A 17,500-nucleotide genomic window follows, 5' to 3' on the forward strand; every position below is an offset into this window, starting at 1 on the left:
CAATCTCTCTGTGATCTTTGATGGGGAACAGCTCATTTCTTTGCATCATGTACAGTGGGGGAAATAAGTATTGAACACACCAACATTTTTCACAGAAAACATATTTCTAAAGGTGCTGTTGATTTCACTGAATGTTGGTAAAAACCAAATAAATCCAAATATATGCAAAGAAAACCAATCTAACTAGTTTACAAATAAAGTTACGTGTAATAAAAATGAAATCATACAAGGAAAAAGTATTGAACACATGAAGAAAGGGAGGTGTAGAAAGACCGCGAAAGCTCAAACAGCAGCTGAAATCTCTCAGTAGTTCTTCAGCAACACTCTGCCCTTTATCATTGTGAATTAATATTACCTGTTTCAGTCCAACATCTACATTACCAGGATGACTTATTTATTTATTTATTTATTTATTTATTTATTTATTTATTTATTTATTTATTTACAACTTATGGCTATTTCATGGCAAAATGCATATACATAAAAATATTACATGATGAAAACAAATTCGTATTACAATAAAAAGTTACTTAGACAAATATTTAAAAATTTAAATAAATAAAATTCACACAAAAAATATATTCAATATTAAATATAATTTTTCAGTTCAATTTTTGATAAATATTTTAAGATTCTTCCAGGTGGTACCTTTTTAAAAATATCCATCAAAGTACTCTCCTTTTAAAAAAATGTCTAATGGTGTAAGAATGGGTTTTAAACCACAGCGGTCCGAACTGTAGTTCTGTCGAATGACTAAAAAGTTATCAGTAATGATGATAAGAAACTGTACATTCTAGTTAAACCATTAAATAAGGGCAGTATTAATAGCTTAAAATGTGGGAGAGGGTTTATATTATGTGATTGTATTGTATTGCAATATGAAGTAATTAAGTGTTGATGTTAAATCAAAAATAGTTCACAAATACTTGGTAATGAAATGATTTAATGACAATAACTTGCTATGGTTACAACTGAATTAATTACAAAATAACTGTATAAAATGATAAAATATGAAATGATAAAACGTATGATATAAATTGTACCCAGCTTAAATGTTAAATTAAAGCTACCAGATGTAGAAGAAGAGACACAGGATGAGGGAGATAATGAGACAAAGAGAGCAGGCCCAAAAGTTAGCCTGATTGCAATAGAGTCAGAGAAGATAGACTCCAAAGGAGGAGAGGAGCAGAGCAGGAAAGCACAGAGACAGAAAAGACAGGCCAGGAAAAGACGCTCTTGACAGTTCTGGAGGTAATTAATAATATAATAACAGCAATACTGAAATGGTTAAGGCATTTTAAAATGACCAATACAACATTTCAGATGTTTTACAATGTGCTCAGCCTGCTGATTTGTCTAGTCACACATATTTTTATCATTACATGAACAAAATCACATGACCCTCTTTAATGCGCATACTGGAATTTGTTTGGTAAAAGTGTTTCCATCGTAGTTTATGCTCATCTGTTTTGTTATCGAATAAAAAGTTTATCTTACTAAGTTATGCGTATACATTTTTTTGCGCATTTTAAAAATGTATGCGCATCTTGCCATTTCCATCAACCTATATTTTATGCGCATATCCAAAATGCGCATAAAAACAGGTGTATGGAAACATAGCTAATGATCCAAAACACAGCCAAAGAAACTCTCAAATGCTTTCAGAGAAAGAAAATCAAGCTATAGAATGGCCTAGACAATCACTTGACTTGAATCCAATAGAAAATACAAAATAAAGCTCAGATTTGATAGACGAGAGCCACAGAAAGATTTTTACAAAAAAAAGAGCAGTGCGTGTGACTTCATTCTCCATATAAGAGGCGTCTTTAAGCTGAAATGACCAAAACAAGCCTTTTATATAATGCAGAGATTCTCAAACTGTGGTACGTGAACCACTAGAGGTACACATGCTTCCTTCTAGTGGTACAAAGAGGAATGACTGAATTGAACAAATATTAAAAACACTTTCAACCCTTTGACAAAGCGATCACACTGGTGTGATTAGAGCATTCAGTCGTGACGTGATCAGCTTCAGCTGCTAAACTGAAATCTACTTCCTGCGAGACAGAGGAGCGGGGAGTTTGTCATAAATCACTAACTGTGTTTTCAAACAAACAACATTTATTTTAGGTTTGATACAATTAAATACACATAATAGCAACATTCCACCATGGAAACTTTTCATTTAAAAAATAGGCAAAGTTGTAGCGGAATAATTAGGCCAAATGCAGGCCTACTAAACTACAGCACTGTAATGCAGGTCATTATGGTGGCACTTGGAGAGACAAATGTTTTCTGAGGTGGTACTTGGTGTAAAAAAGTTTGAGAACTACTGATATAATGTATTCAATCCATTTCAAGCAGTTTAGTACTTTCTAAACTAAGAAACGAGTATATTCTAAACAATTTTTTATTTTTTTTTATGTTTGTATTGTTTGGGTTTTTGCCAAAATCTGGTTCAATTCCATGTCAACAGTTCCTTTAGAAATATTATTCCCAGGAAAAAAAACATGACATGTTTAATATTTATTTCCCCCACTGTACATTCTCATCAATATAACAAAATATGTTAAATTGATGAAGAGTTGTATTTACCAATAAAACCTTTTTAACAATTTAACTAGGATTATAGTCCAGTATATACCAGCACACAATCACAATCAACCTCTCTGTGATCTTTGATGGAGAACAGCCGGTTTTCCTGCATCAATGCAAGAATACAAAGCCCATCCAATTAACCAGTCACATGACAGGCAGCTGCCATATTGATAAATGCCAATCCCATTGCGCAAGTCTGTGCAAATTAAATAGACAGCCCTCCCTTGACAAATAACAGCTTTCTGAATTTACGCTCGCCTTATAGCTGTCATCCTGAGGTTACAGGCCCCGGGTCATGATATACGACTCAATCTTCAGACCGCCTGACTTCATGACAGTGAACTGTCTGGCAGAGAGGAAATTCATTTGTTTTGCTAATTCGGTTTCACTCCGAGGCTTTTTTCCACCCAAGCTGTCGTTCGGAGTCCATCACGGAAGAAGAGCAAGCAGCATCTGGGCTAGTATCTCCTTCATAAAGAAGTCATTGACGGATGGTGCATCTTAATGGCGCTGCATTTCAGGGCAAATCGTATTTGCTGAAGCTAAAAGGTCATGAGAAATTCCACCCTTCTGCGAAACAAACAAAAAATGGACGTAAAAAAATTATATGTTGTAATTACAGTAAAGAAAGTCCCTAAGACTGGCAGTGTGAGTAAATTATTCAGCAGCCGTATACAGACTTCTTTTATCATCACCTCGCAGACTTCAAATAAGACTAGGTGTATAAAAATTATTGCCCCGTGTTTGCCGGTTCAATATTCTGCCTTTATGACACACACCACACCTCCAACACGATTCAACTTCATCTTCTTGGAATAAATCAAAAGCGTTGGTTATATAGCAAATGGTTTACAGTCCTCAGCGTGGTCTGCTTGAAGAACAACAGAGAGAAAATGTCAAAGCTTATCTTTACCCCGCCGCAGCTGCGTGTACATGAGGCATGACACAAACTCTCAAGTGTACTTGTGCTAGTTGAACACATGGCCTGAACTCTACAACCATACTTATACATGTGTGACCAAAGACTATAGAATACACATGTCTCTCGTACAGTTTTGAATGGGTAAAAGTGTAACAATATGGCAAATGAAGCCCTGTCTACTAGTACAGGAGATAATCATCGATTGCTATAGACTGACATTTCTCCAGGGGAGAAGCTCGAACCAGACGTGTGCTTTTTATGGAAGTTTGTGTAGTCAACAAGCGCACTGGAATCTCAGCGAATACTTGCTTCACAGACATAAGAAATAAATCAACATTAAGCCTGAAATCTGCACTTTTAAATGAACCAAGTGCACTTGAACACAAAAGTTCTTTGGTTTTGTAATCTGTATGTAATGTAAATGAGATAAACAAAGCATTATCCAGAGCATGATAATGTGTAGAACAGCCATAAATGAGGTTGGTGTCGTGATCTTGTTACTTTTGAGTGTGCATGCGCATTAGCTTGGGCAACCTGAAAAAATGCTGATTTTGTTTGATTCAAATGTTTAGAAACGAAACTTATGAAACAGTTCATTTTATTGGTGTTTACAAACATGTAATCTAATCACAAGCTTGGCAAATAGTTTTGGAAAATTTGATATTTGCCCATTCAGACAGAATGTATGTATGAATGTATGAGTGTGAATGAGGGTGTATGGATGTTTCCCAGAGATGGGTTGCAGCTGGAAAGGCATCTGCTGCGTGAAACATGTGCTGGATAAGTTGGCAGTTCATTCTGCTGTGGCGACCCCGGATTAATAAAGGGACTAAGCCGACAAGAAAATGAATGAATGAATGAATGAATGAATCAATGAATGAATGAATTATTATATTATGCCTATGAAGTGTCCCTGTAAACCATGCATACAAGTATCTGTGTGTTTATGTAGTTAAAATAATATTTTAACATAAAACACTTAAAGGTTTAAGCCTAATCTTAACTATACAAAAATAACATGAGAAATGTCATTATTTTTTATTTATTTATCAAATGAGTGTAAAATGATGACTAAATGTTAGCTAAAACAGTAAAAAGTTATAATCACTCCCTTCAATGAGATTTTAACTTTAACTTATTCATTAATTTTCCTTCTGCTTAGTCTCTATTTTAGAGGTTTCCACAGCAGAATGAACCGCCAACTATTCCAGCATATGTTTTACACAGCGGATGCACTTTTAGCTGCAATCTAGTACTGGGACCCATACATACTCATTCACACGCGCACACGCACACATTACGGCCAATTTAGTTTATTCAATACACTTATATTCCGTATATTCACTTATAATGTCTTTGGATTGTAGAGGAAACCGACGCAGGGAGAACACGCAAACTCCACACAGAAATGCCAACTGACTCAGCCGGAACTCAAACCAGCAATCCTTCTTGCTGTGAGGTGACAGTGCTAACCACTGAGTGACCTTGCCACCTGGTTTAAACATACATTTATTTAACATACGTACGGTGCAGCTCATGTAAGAGCATTTGTATCATATAATGTTTTTCTCAATGCTGAATAGAAATCTTGTCATCGTCTTCAACCTCATGATTCAGTACATAATTAAGAGCATATGGTCAACAACTGCTTATGACTGACCAAGTGTGCATGGCAAAAGGCACATTTTAAGTTAGCCTGAGTAAACGGTTAACTATAGAAATACATACATTCGTATCTTTAAATGAATCCAGGTCAATTGTGTTATAATACATTTATTAAATACACTTGATTAACAACAGATTTATAACAAATTATAACAAATTATAAAACAGATCTATATTTTTTTATTAAATAATCGTAATATATCACAATATATCATAATAAAATTAAACGTGTATATATATATTTGAATTTAAACACACTCGGCTATTAGAAAAGTACATTCTATACAGTATGAATGTCAGTAGTATGAACGGAACTCGGACGCACTACATCCGCCATTTTGTCTCTCGAGAGGCATCATGTGATAGTGTAGCGTCCATCTGATGCGCACTTCAGAATCTCGCCGGAAGTAGTAGGTCATCCGAGTACTTCTCGCATACTGATTTTCAAATTCTAATTCTAATTCGGTCATACTACTCAGCTCGCATACACTTTTTAGCATACTATATAGTATGGAAGTATTCGATATCAGATGCAGCCATGGTCTTTCAAACTTTCAGAAAATGGCAACTGTTCAGAATAACACATTTGAATTGGTTGTTTACAGAAAAACAGGATTATATCCGATAATATATTATATTAATAACCAGTTTTAACTGGGTGATTATGTACATTCTCATCATATAACAAAAAACGTAACCAACAACGCCATGAGTATAAAGCTTAAGTTGCACAATTTTGTGGTCCTCAGAAATATTTGACGTATAATCATTTAAAAAATGTAAGAGATTTAAGTATAAAATAGCATTGTATCTCTGCAAGACTTTGCAAGACTTCACAATTTATTTGACCCATTTTTTTTTTCAATATATTTTAGTATTAATTAGTATATTTTAATTTTATCTATCCTAAATGCGAAAAACATATACATTCTTATTCCTATATGCTGAAAATTATATTATTATTATTATTATTATTACATTTTTGTATTATTCGAGTCATGTTGTAAGTGTTGGATTTGACTTTTATTGATATGATCCTTGTGTGTAATTTGTTTTCATGATTTTTCTTTATTTATTTTTCTACTGGGTGATTTATTAACATCACATTTGCATCCGCATGACAAATAATGTAACATAAAATGCCTAGAGAATCTGTTCTGCAGTTCTAATCCATACCTCAAAATCCTTCTTTGGCAGCAATGATATATTTTGGGGGGGCCGGTAGGATTTAAAATATGAAATATGATGCCTGTGTCGCAGTCATAATGGACTGTGGTTGTCCCCTCAGTCTTAGTGTCAAAGCATGATAAATGTCCAATATTATCAACCGAGGGGAAAGCAAGGTCTCTCTGCACCCACCAACAGCTCCTCAGCAGAACAGTGGGACTCGGGTCAGCACTGAATAAAAAATAAAAAAGAGCCTTTAATCTGTTTCAGTGTGAACTTATTGGAGTGAAGTGTTCCCTCATAATATCGCAATGACACCAGCAAAAAAAAAAACAAGAAAGAAAAAGAAATAAGAGAAAAAAATAAGAGAAAAAAAAAACATTTGTCTTAAAGAGGACATTTTGTATTCAGGTAATCAACGATGTAACTGATCTGTTCTAATGTGCAAATAAACATTACAGTATATAAACCTGACTTAATACTGCATATTAAATGTAAGTTAAATGTATATTTATGAAATAAAACATGGTCATGAAACGTTCAAAGTCCAGAGCAGGAACTAAAAGCATTGTCAAAACATTCTGTGTGACTTTAGTGGTTCAACTGTAACACACACAGCTCCAAAAGCACTTTTCTCTGTGCCAAAACTGTAAAAACAACTTTCTTTGCTCATGTTGTCTGCATTAGATGAGGGCGAATGTTTACTATGGGCATTACAATGGTTACTGTGCGTGTTGTGCTGCTTTAATAGCAATATGTCATACTGTCCATAGTAAACTCTGCTTCCTGGCGAGGAAGAGAAGACAAAGTTATTTTTTACAGGTTTTTTGGGTGTACAAAAGTGTTCTAGGAGCTTCGTATGATTACATTAATTAATTTTCTTTTCAGCTTAGTCCTTTTATTAATTAGGGGTTGCCACAGTGAAATGAACTGGCAACTTATCCAGCATATGTTTTACGCAGCGGATGCCCTTCCAGCTGAAACCCAGTACTGGAAAACACCCGTACACTCTCATTCACACACATACACTACAGACAATTTAGCTTACCCAATTCACCTATACCACATGTCTTTGGACTTGTGGGGGAAACCGGAGCACCTGGAGAAAACCCACGCAAACACGGGGAGAACATGCAAAGTCCACACAGAAATGCCAAATAACCCAGCCGAGGCTTGAACCAGCATCCTTCTAGCTGTGAGGTGATCATGCTACCCACTGCGCCACCGTGACACCACCTATGATTACAGTTGAGTCATTAAAGTTGCATGGAATGCTTTGAAAATGTTTTGGATCCCTTTTCTGGGCTTTTAATGTTTCATGATGGCAAGGGTATAACTTTGGTTTTAAAAAGTGGTGGGGAGACCCAAAATGGGGGTATATTTTTGTTGATTTAAATCACATTTACTTGTATGTAGGGACAATATGGTGACACAAAATACAGGGAGAAAAGGCAGATTAAACCGATTTAGTTTCAAACTAAGCTAAAATACTACAAGAAATGGAAAAAAGTATTTTGTAATATCAATAGCAGATAAGACAGCTGTGTAATTAAGCAAATTATTTGAAACTGTATATTATTATTTTACAACTTGTGATTCATGCATAAACAACTATCTTTAAAGAAAAAAATCAATATTTGCATTCATTTTGCTAATTTTCTGTAAAGTATAAATATCTAAACATTAGACTGACACCAACAGTGTAGACATATTCTGTCTGACAGAAAATATGATTATTCTGACCTGAACTAATATACTGAAACAACCAACTCAGATCTTTATTTTTTCATCAATGTTGACATTAAAATCATCTATTGCTACTCGGCATTTTGTCGCAGACTGAAACGATTGATTCAACCGCAATACCTGCTCATTCGATCTTTCACCATGTTGTTTTTGGAGCATGCGAAGCTATTGTATTGTATTGATGTACACAGGTGCATTGAAATTTGTGGCACAATCAGGAATTTGAAGTGGGTGGGACATGACCCCTGTCCCCAGTGGAAGTTATGCCCCTGAATGATGGTATTTTATTGATCCTTGCTGTCTATAAAGAATTAGGGGCTGTTCACATATTGTGTCTTTTGCGCTTAAGTTCATTGTTTCAAATGTAGACATGCAACATGCAATTGCAAATATGAAGTGATGCGCCTCACGTTTTCCGTACAATTTTAGACACGATATGAGAACAGCCCTTCAGTGAGCTCTTGGATTTTCTCTAAAATACCTTAATTTGTGTTCTGTAGATGAACAAAGGTCTTGAGGGGTGAAGGCAAGTAATTAATAACAATATTTTAATTTGTGGGTGAACTAACCCTTTAAAGCACATCTATTTAACCCCTTTTATAAGATGTAAGATAATACTTTGGTGTCTCCAGAATGTGTCTGTAAAGTTTCATCTTAAAATACCCATCAGATTGTTTATTATACAATGCAAAATATGCCCAATTTGACTTTATATCAGGTAAACAGCAGTCAGTAACAAAGACAGACATGGATGAAGCAGACATACAGCTCATTAGTCAAAAATACCAAGTAGGTTTATTTGATATATTTTTTGTGGAGTTTTTTCAACCCTTTCTGCAACGATGAGGCACACACATATGGTGTTACAAAGTTTGCAGCACACACACGCATTTAGTGACATTTGTCGCTGTGGTGATTCCAACTGTTATGAATCAATTTATAACAAACATGCTCTGTTTTATAAACATTTTAAAATTCGTTCTTGAGGTGCAGCTGATCACAGAGAGTTGGAACAGATCTTTTAATCCTAGTTTCATTGCAAATCCTGTTTTGTGGATGTACAGATATGTTTATATGCGTTACTGCTGAGACATGTTAATACGCACTTGTCAATCAGTTTGATGGGCGGGGGAAACTGTGCTCCTACATCATGTTGTGGTGGGCCTCAATTTTACTGGGATTTGGATCCTATTTTAACATCAGGAAATAAAAAGAGACTTGTGTTTATATCACTTTAATATGTCAGTGGACACACTGTACCCACACAGTTCTGTCTAAACAGTCTACAAAAGTTGATTTTGCATTATAGGTGCCCTTTAAACACGGAAAAGGTCAGATTTTCATGATACGCCCCCTTTAAGATGAGATCCTGCACACTACATAACTGTGATAATTATTTCTCACAGTGCTTTTCAACATTTCACAGTTCAAGTAAACAAAACGAAGCAGGATCTAAAGAGGCAAATATGTAAATTGTAATATCCTATAAGCGAATCCCACACTGATTAATCTCTCGTTCTCATGACATCACTTTCCAGGATGTTTGCAGGCATTATTCAGTGCGAAATGGAATTGCACTAACACAAAAACACAGTACGCATTCATTCCGCAAGTGCATTTCGACAGAACCACTGTCACCTTCAAAAGCTTTCAAGGAAATAAGAGGCACACATTCAACAGCGGTGTGTAGAAGAGAGCCAATATTGGCATGCAGCCTACTGGCTTAGTAAAACAATATTGTAATCAAAAGAAAAGAGCCAAATCTGATTCTATCCAGACCTAATATCCGCTTGCGGAGCCGTAACGTGTCATCCAGTAAACTTCGAGACAATAAACAAGCTAATAGACATGTCCTTTTCCTTTAGATAGTGTCGATAAATGAAAGGGATCTGGACAGAGGGATGGATTTGCCTAGAGGAAGTCAGAGACAGATGTAGTATGCATACTAATCAGGATAATCACCTTCCACAATCCCATGCTGAAATTCTCTTTTTTTCCAGGTAAGATTATCCGATGGATGTTTATAAACTGTGCACTGTGGTGCCCTGATTGTGTAAAAGCACAAACACTCTCATCTGTATTGAGCTCTGTAATGACTGTGGGAACAGATGTACGGGTCAAAAGCTACACGAAGCTACAATTTTAGCACAACAGACGTAATCATTTTAGGCTTTTAAAAATGGCTTCATTCGCATATGATGTATTAAGAGACCCGGACGCTCAAGACAGTTGTTAACTGGTAGTCTAGGAAATTGTAAGCCATTTTTACAGTTTCCAGAAACAGCAAATAATATGTAGGAATGAAAAATTATCATTTGCAATTGTTTAAATGGCAAAGCATGTCTTTTTCACCAAGAAGGTCTGTACTGATTCCAAAGGAAGAAACTGATTAGATCAGGGCCTGGTGTGTGGACTTTGGGGCTTTTACATTGTGGTCACATGTTGATTGGTCAGTTTGAATGTCTCAGTATTTGGGCTTTGGTCACATGATCAAGAAAGATACAAAATATGTGGTAAACTTTGCTCTGTCTCTTCCTCTCTCTCAGGTCACTTTATTTAACATTTAAGCTGGGTACAATTAATATCATATGTTTTTATCTTTTATCATTTTATGCAGTTATTTTGTAACTAATTCAGTTGTAATATTGCAATACAACACAATCACATAACAGAAACATTTAAGCTGGGTACAATTAATATTGCAATACATAATATTGTAATATTGCAATACAACACAATCACATAACAGAAACATTTAAGCTGGGTACAATTAATATCATATATTTTTATCTTTTATCATTTTATGCAGTTATTTTGTAACTAATTCAGTTGTAATATTATTACTGCCCTTATTTCTGTTTTTGGTATTAGATTGCAGAAAAATTGTTTGAATAGAAATGTACAGTTTTTCACCATCCTACTGATAACTTTTTTGGCATTCGGCAAAACTACCAATCGAACCGCTGTAGTTAAAAAACACACACACAAAAAAAACATTCTTTACAATATAAGGCCCCTTTATTACACCCAAAAATAGGCTTTTTTTCTTATTTAATGAACCTTGAAAAATGCCTTCAGGCAAATAAATAAATTTCTCGATTACTGCTGCGACATTTGGATGGTAGGGTCAGAATTTGGCGTCAACAACATGAAAGCATTGATCCACCCTGCCTTGTATCAACGGTTCAGGCTGGTGGTGGTGGTGGTGTAATGGTGTGGGGGATATTTTCTTGGCATACTTTGGGCCCATTAGTACCAACTGACCATCATGTCAACATCACAGCCAACCTGAGTAGTGTTGCTGACCATTGTCCATCCCTTTATGACCACAGTGTACCCATCTTCTGATGGCAACTTCCAGAAGAATAACACGCTATGTCTTAAAGCACAAATCTCAGACTGGTTTCTTGAACATGACAATGAGTTCACTGTACTCAAATGGTCTCCAAAGTCACCATATCTCAATCCAATAGAGCACATTTGGGATGTGGTGGAACGAGAGATTTGTATTATGGATGTGCAGCCGACAAATCTGCAGCAACTGTGTGATGCTATTATGTCAATATGGACCAAAATCTCTGAGGGAATATTTCCAGTACCTTGTTGAATCTATGCCACGAAGGATTAAGGGAGTTCTGAAGAAAAAATGGGGTCCAACCTGGTACTAGTGCGGTGTACCTAATAAAGTGGCTAGTAAGTGTATTTACAGAATTTTATTTATACATTTACTCTAAAATATACAGTAATTTTTACATTGTAAATTTAAAAAAAAAAAGTAACACACTGCATAACTGTCCGACAGTAAAATACGGTTCATATTACAGTTGTGTAATTACCAAAAATTGTTAACAGTGTGTATATAAAAATCAGATGACCATACTTCATACTTCCTTCTTGCATATCAAAAAGAAATAAGAGGTGACCACAGTTGTAACTAGTAATAATGAAACTTCATATATGATCAGAAATTAAAATACACAATTTCTATCATAATTTAAACCCAAATATATTCCAGTTATACAAAGATTCATTTTCTGTAGTCATTAATTGACTCTTCAGTGTCACAATATCCTTCCAAAACCATTTAATATGTTTATTTGTAGCTCCAAACATATGTTGAAAACAGCTTGTGAACATGCCTGTCGTTTGATTTTATCAACCTAAAGCGCTACAATTCTGTCATGAACACTCTCGGGATTTAGTACGGTAATGAATATGTATATGGAAATGTTGATGTATTTGGTCTTGGCGGTATAGGTCTGCTACACTGCTGCTTTGATTATTATGGCAGAGGAAGTACCGAGACCTGTATAAACACAGACATGCTGTCTGAGAATATAACATGCTGCTGCTGTAAACATAATATATATGTAATCCTTATAGCAGATTTAAACACAGGTGGAGCTGGGGTGGAGGAGGGTTTCTAAAAATGTGCGGTACAACAACAGTGTAAGATGACGTTGAGCATTTAAAACCATGGGTCTCAAACTCAATTCCTGGAGGGCTGCAGCTCTGCACAGTTTTGCTCCAACCCTAATCAAACACAGCTGATCTAACTAATCAAGGTGTTCAAGACTGCTAAAGACTATTAATCAGGCGTGAGTTGGAGCTGGTTAGAGCTAAACTATGCAGAGCTGTGGCTCTCCAGGAATTGAGTTTGAGACCATTGATTGAAACTTATGAGGAGCAAGCTCATTGGCTGCCGAGGTGACAACCACCAATCTCCTGCGCTATTTAGTTAATGACGCAGGAGCAGATTAGGTGATCTTTCAGCCTGCACAAGCATAAAGTTTCATGGTAGAAATTTTATTAACAGGCAAACAGCAGCAATAAATTAATATAAATTATTCTTCAATAAAAATGTGGGTAACACTTTAGTTGTGGTCACAATTGACGATAATAACTACTGGCTTATTAGCAGCCTATTATTAAGACATTAACTATTGATTAGTAGTTATAAAGTAAGATCTTATTATACATCCCTAATCCTGCCTAATACCTAAACATATGGACCCTTTTCACAAGCCTGCTATGATGCGTTTACCGGTCATCAGCATCTTAAATTATTTAAAGTTTTAACATTTTTGTTTTTAAAAAAATGTATGAACATTTTTATGTATTTATGTCTGTATTATATCATCTTTGCTTCAAATTACAAAAAATGAATTACCACTTGTGCGAGGTGTTTCTAATGCAGCGTCTATGGGACAGGACAGCAAATTTGACGTTATTCTCTCCTCTGGCTCACACTTTTTTTTTTTTTTTCTGAAAGTCTTTATCTCATCATCGTGGGGTTTTTCTTTTATTGTTTGAGCAAATAAGATTGTAAAAAAATATATTTGTTGTACTCTCCCATTCACAAGTTTTCCCAAATATGACAACTTCCGCTACTGAGAAACCTGGAAGTGTGAAAAGGGTCTATTATTAAACAGCTAATTAATATTTTGTTAAGCTAGTAGTGTTGGTTAATGCTTTGTTAATACCATGAATTGTGACCTAAGCTTAAGTGTTACCAAAATGTGCAACTGTATATGTGTGCAAAACAGGTTAATTCATCTAGTCTTTTTTAAACAATCATCTGGCATTTCTTACAAATAAATAACAACAGCATGAACAGTCATAATGAAGTTTGCAAGACAAAGAAAGCAATTAAAGCAAACAAACACCCACATATTCACGGCATGTCCATTGAAAACTTTGCCAAAGATGCAGTGTATAACTTTATGCAACTTCAAAATGTCCTAAATTAAAACATCAAGTTTATTTCATGAATTTATCTGTCTTTGTTCATAATAAGGTAAGCGTACAGTAATGCAGCTAAATATGGCTGTTTCTTTGATAGATTTCAAGCAGTTTAATTCTTTTTTTTTTCATATTTGATCTAAAAAAATAATACTAAAAATTATATATAAAAATTATATATATAAATATATAAATATATATATATATATATATATATATATATATATATATATATATATATATATATATATATATATATATGTATATATGTGTATATATATATATATATATATATATATGTATATATATATATATATATATATATATATATATATATATATATATATATATATATATGTATATATATATATATACATATATACATATATATATATACATATATATACATATATACATATATATATATACATATATATACATATATATATATATATATATATATATATATATATATATATATATATATATGTATATATGTATATATATATATATATATATATATGTATATATATATATATATATGTATATATATATATATATGTATATAAATATATATATGTATATAAATATATATATATGTACTTACTATCACTATGCTCGCTATATATTATAATTTATATATTATATATTATATTTTATTCCATTTTTTGGTCACACTTAACAATAAGGTTTCATTAGTTAATGTAATCCAAATTAAATTACATCCAAATTCATGTTTGTTGCACCATCAGTTAACATGAACTAACAATGAACAACTGTATAAGCATTAACTAATGTTCAAAAACATTAATAAATACCCTAATTGATGTATTGTTCGTTGTTTGTTCATGTTAGTAAATGCATTAATTTAAACAACCTTTGTGTAAAGTGTTATCGATTTTTTAGATGTATTTTTATTAATGTGCAATCAAATTAAATTATTGGACTTTATTACAGTTACAACCTTATACAAACTCCATATTTAAGAAATTTCACATATTTCATACAGGGTGTGACATTATACATTCATTAATTAAAAAAATGATCTCTCAATATTCCGTAGAAGCCCTAAGTTTTCCTTTTCATCATATTTGACTGATGTATTTTATATTATTAGGCGATTATTAAGCGCAGGTGCTAAGACATGTGGTATAGATGAATTGGGTAAGCTAAAAAAATTGTCCGTAGTGTATGTATGTGAATGAGTGTGTATTAATATTTCCCAGTGATCCGCTGTGTAAAACATATGCTGTATAAGTTGGCAGTTCCTTCCATTGTGGCGACCCCTGATTAATAAAGGTACTAAGCCAAAAATAAATGAATAAACCGAGTAGTGTTTTGTGTTAATGAATGCATATAATCGTGTAATCATGATTATTCCTCACACTATAATCGTGCAACCAAAATCTATAATCATTGCATCCCTTGTCAACATCCTAGTCATTCCTTTTTCCAGTTGTAAGCATTTGTAAATAAATATAGGTTTTTGATAATTCCAGTTTCCGGTGCATTTGTGGAGAGTGCATATGTAACAAATAGGAGTGTAACAGATCACGGTTGATCCATGACCTGTACAGATCACAACCCACAGACCGGAACGCATGTGACCCGCGAATTAATAACTTTTTTTTTTACTTGTAAGTTAATCCAACCAAGGATGAGTAAAAATACACTGAAATGTATTTTAAAATAAAACACCAAATAACTCAATTTCACACATATCAAAATAAACTACAAAATACAGCAGCCATAGCAATTATCAAAATAAAATACTGTATTTTGTATTTTGAAAATACTACAAAATACTTTTACAAGGGAGCATGACATTTCTTCGCAAACCTTCCATTAATAGGCCTAATGGATTAATTCTATTAAAAAATTTTGTGAAGTAAACAATGATTGACAGCAACAGTGTTTCACTAAGCATGTTCAAGTCAACTTTTCTGCCAAGTCATTCACCTCTACTCCTGTACACGGGGTATTCATAAACTTTTGTTTCTCTGATAGTGATTTTACTGTACATTTTGTTTAAATTCCACGCAGAAAGACCTGTCTTGAAGATGATCTCTTTAATCACTGTAAAAACCCTGTAATGCAGATAATGAGTTGGAACATAGTACTATATCTCTTTATTATGTTTCCATCCATTGCGGGGCCAGTAAAATTGACACCATCTATTAACATTTGTCTCCTCCCTTTTTTGCTGATCCAAAAAATGGTCTGATCTGTGACTCAAAAACCATAGTATGATCCGAACCGTGAGGTTAGTGATTCGTTACAAAATTAGTGACAAATATATCAGTGAATATATTAGTGTTTGCTTTGTTAAAGAAATACTGTATTACAAAACTACGCAATGTGAATGATGGCATGGTTCATTTCTCAGCTCTCAACCTCAAAATGTTCATTGCTTGCAAAAGAAATATCACCAAGCAGCTCTACAGCGTTTTCAAAATGATTTTTAAACACTTCCCATTCAGATAGCAATTTGTGTTTGCGACTAACACCTGTAAATGCAAAACAATTATCTCCTGAATAGGTCTAGTGCCTGAATAATCTCAGTCTTCTTTCTTACATAAATCAGGACTAAATTGTGCCTACAAAAGAAGTCCTTTTTTTTTTCTTTCTAAAAATCACATACATGCACCTGGACTAATCCCACCTGCTCCCTCTGCTCTGCACTGCATGAATAAGCATGTGCTGGAGCTCAACCAAGAGCACATGCACCGTTTCAAAACCGCACTGTCGTCCTCTAGAGACGTCCGGATGGCCCATTTCTACCTCAAAGTTAGCCAAGGGGAGTGAACTAGCAGCTGGTAATTACTGTGCATATGGCTCACCCCCTTAATTAGCACCAGCACTCCAAGTTTCTAATGAGTTTCGATTTTATTTCATTCTGTTTAAGAGACAACCTAGGGAAGAAGAAAAAAAAGTAAATGTAGCACACAACAGGCCTGTCAAGAGTGAAGATGTTTTTTTTTTTTTTCCTCTTGCAGATATTATAAGTGATGCCGTGACAAATAAAATCCTGATTTGGCGGGCTGACGCAAGACTCAAGCAACTTTTTTCTTTTGTATCCCTGATGTGGCTTTATCACTTGGTTTCTGTATGTGCTGTCGAATGGAGGACTGGACGCATAAACATTTGCAAGATGAAAAGGGATCAGTGTCTAACCAGCAGTTTTCTGTCAAGCTTGCTTATTTATTTATTTATTTATTTATTTATTTATTTTTTCATTTACACAAATGTACAGTGTGATTTTTTTTTTAGAATTGTTAGTATTGGCTGAATCCCAGCAGACACCTTGATTTCAAAAATGACATCAAAAACATGCCAAAAACACATCACATATGCAAATCCATCCTATCTCAATCTATTACCTTGATGTCAAAACGACATCAAATTGACATCAATCAAAGATGTCAAAATCAATTACAAGTCCAGTGCTTAGAGCATGGATTTCCACCTTTTCAGCTTGTGGCCTTCAGAATAACAGTTCCAGAGACTCGCAACCCTCGAATGTGGTTATAAACATACAAATGTTACACACAATGGTGCACACACATTAATAGGCCTATGTAAACACAAGCATATTGACTTCACAAAACAAGTGCAACAGTCTAACAACCATATTTTCGGGGGATTAAAAAGATTTTTTTC

General features: G+C 34.2%; 1 protein-coding gene across 1 annotated transcript in view; it reads right to left on the reverse strand.

The window, feature by feature from the left end:
- The window catches only part of tmem132e (transmembrane protein 132E), a 601,474-nt gene that overhangs the window by 284,691 nt on the left and 299,283 nt on the right, over positions 1 to 17,500 (reverse strand). The gene's annotated exons all lie outside the window — the stretch shown is intronic.

This window comes from Danio aesculapii, chromosome 5, assembly GCF_903798145.1.
Source record: "Danio aesculapii chromosome 5, fDanAes4.1, whole genome shotgun sequence".
NCBI classification, from domain to species: Eukaryota; Metazoa; Chordata; class Actinopteri; order Cypriniformes; family Danionidae; genus Danio; species Danio aesculapii.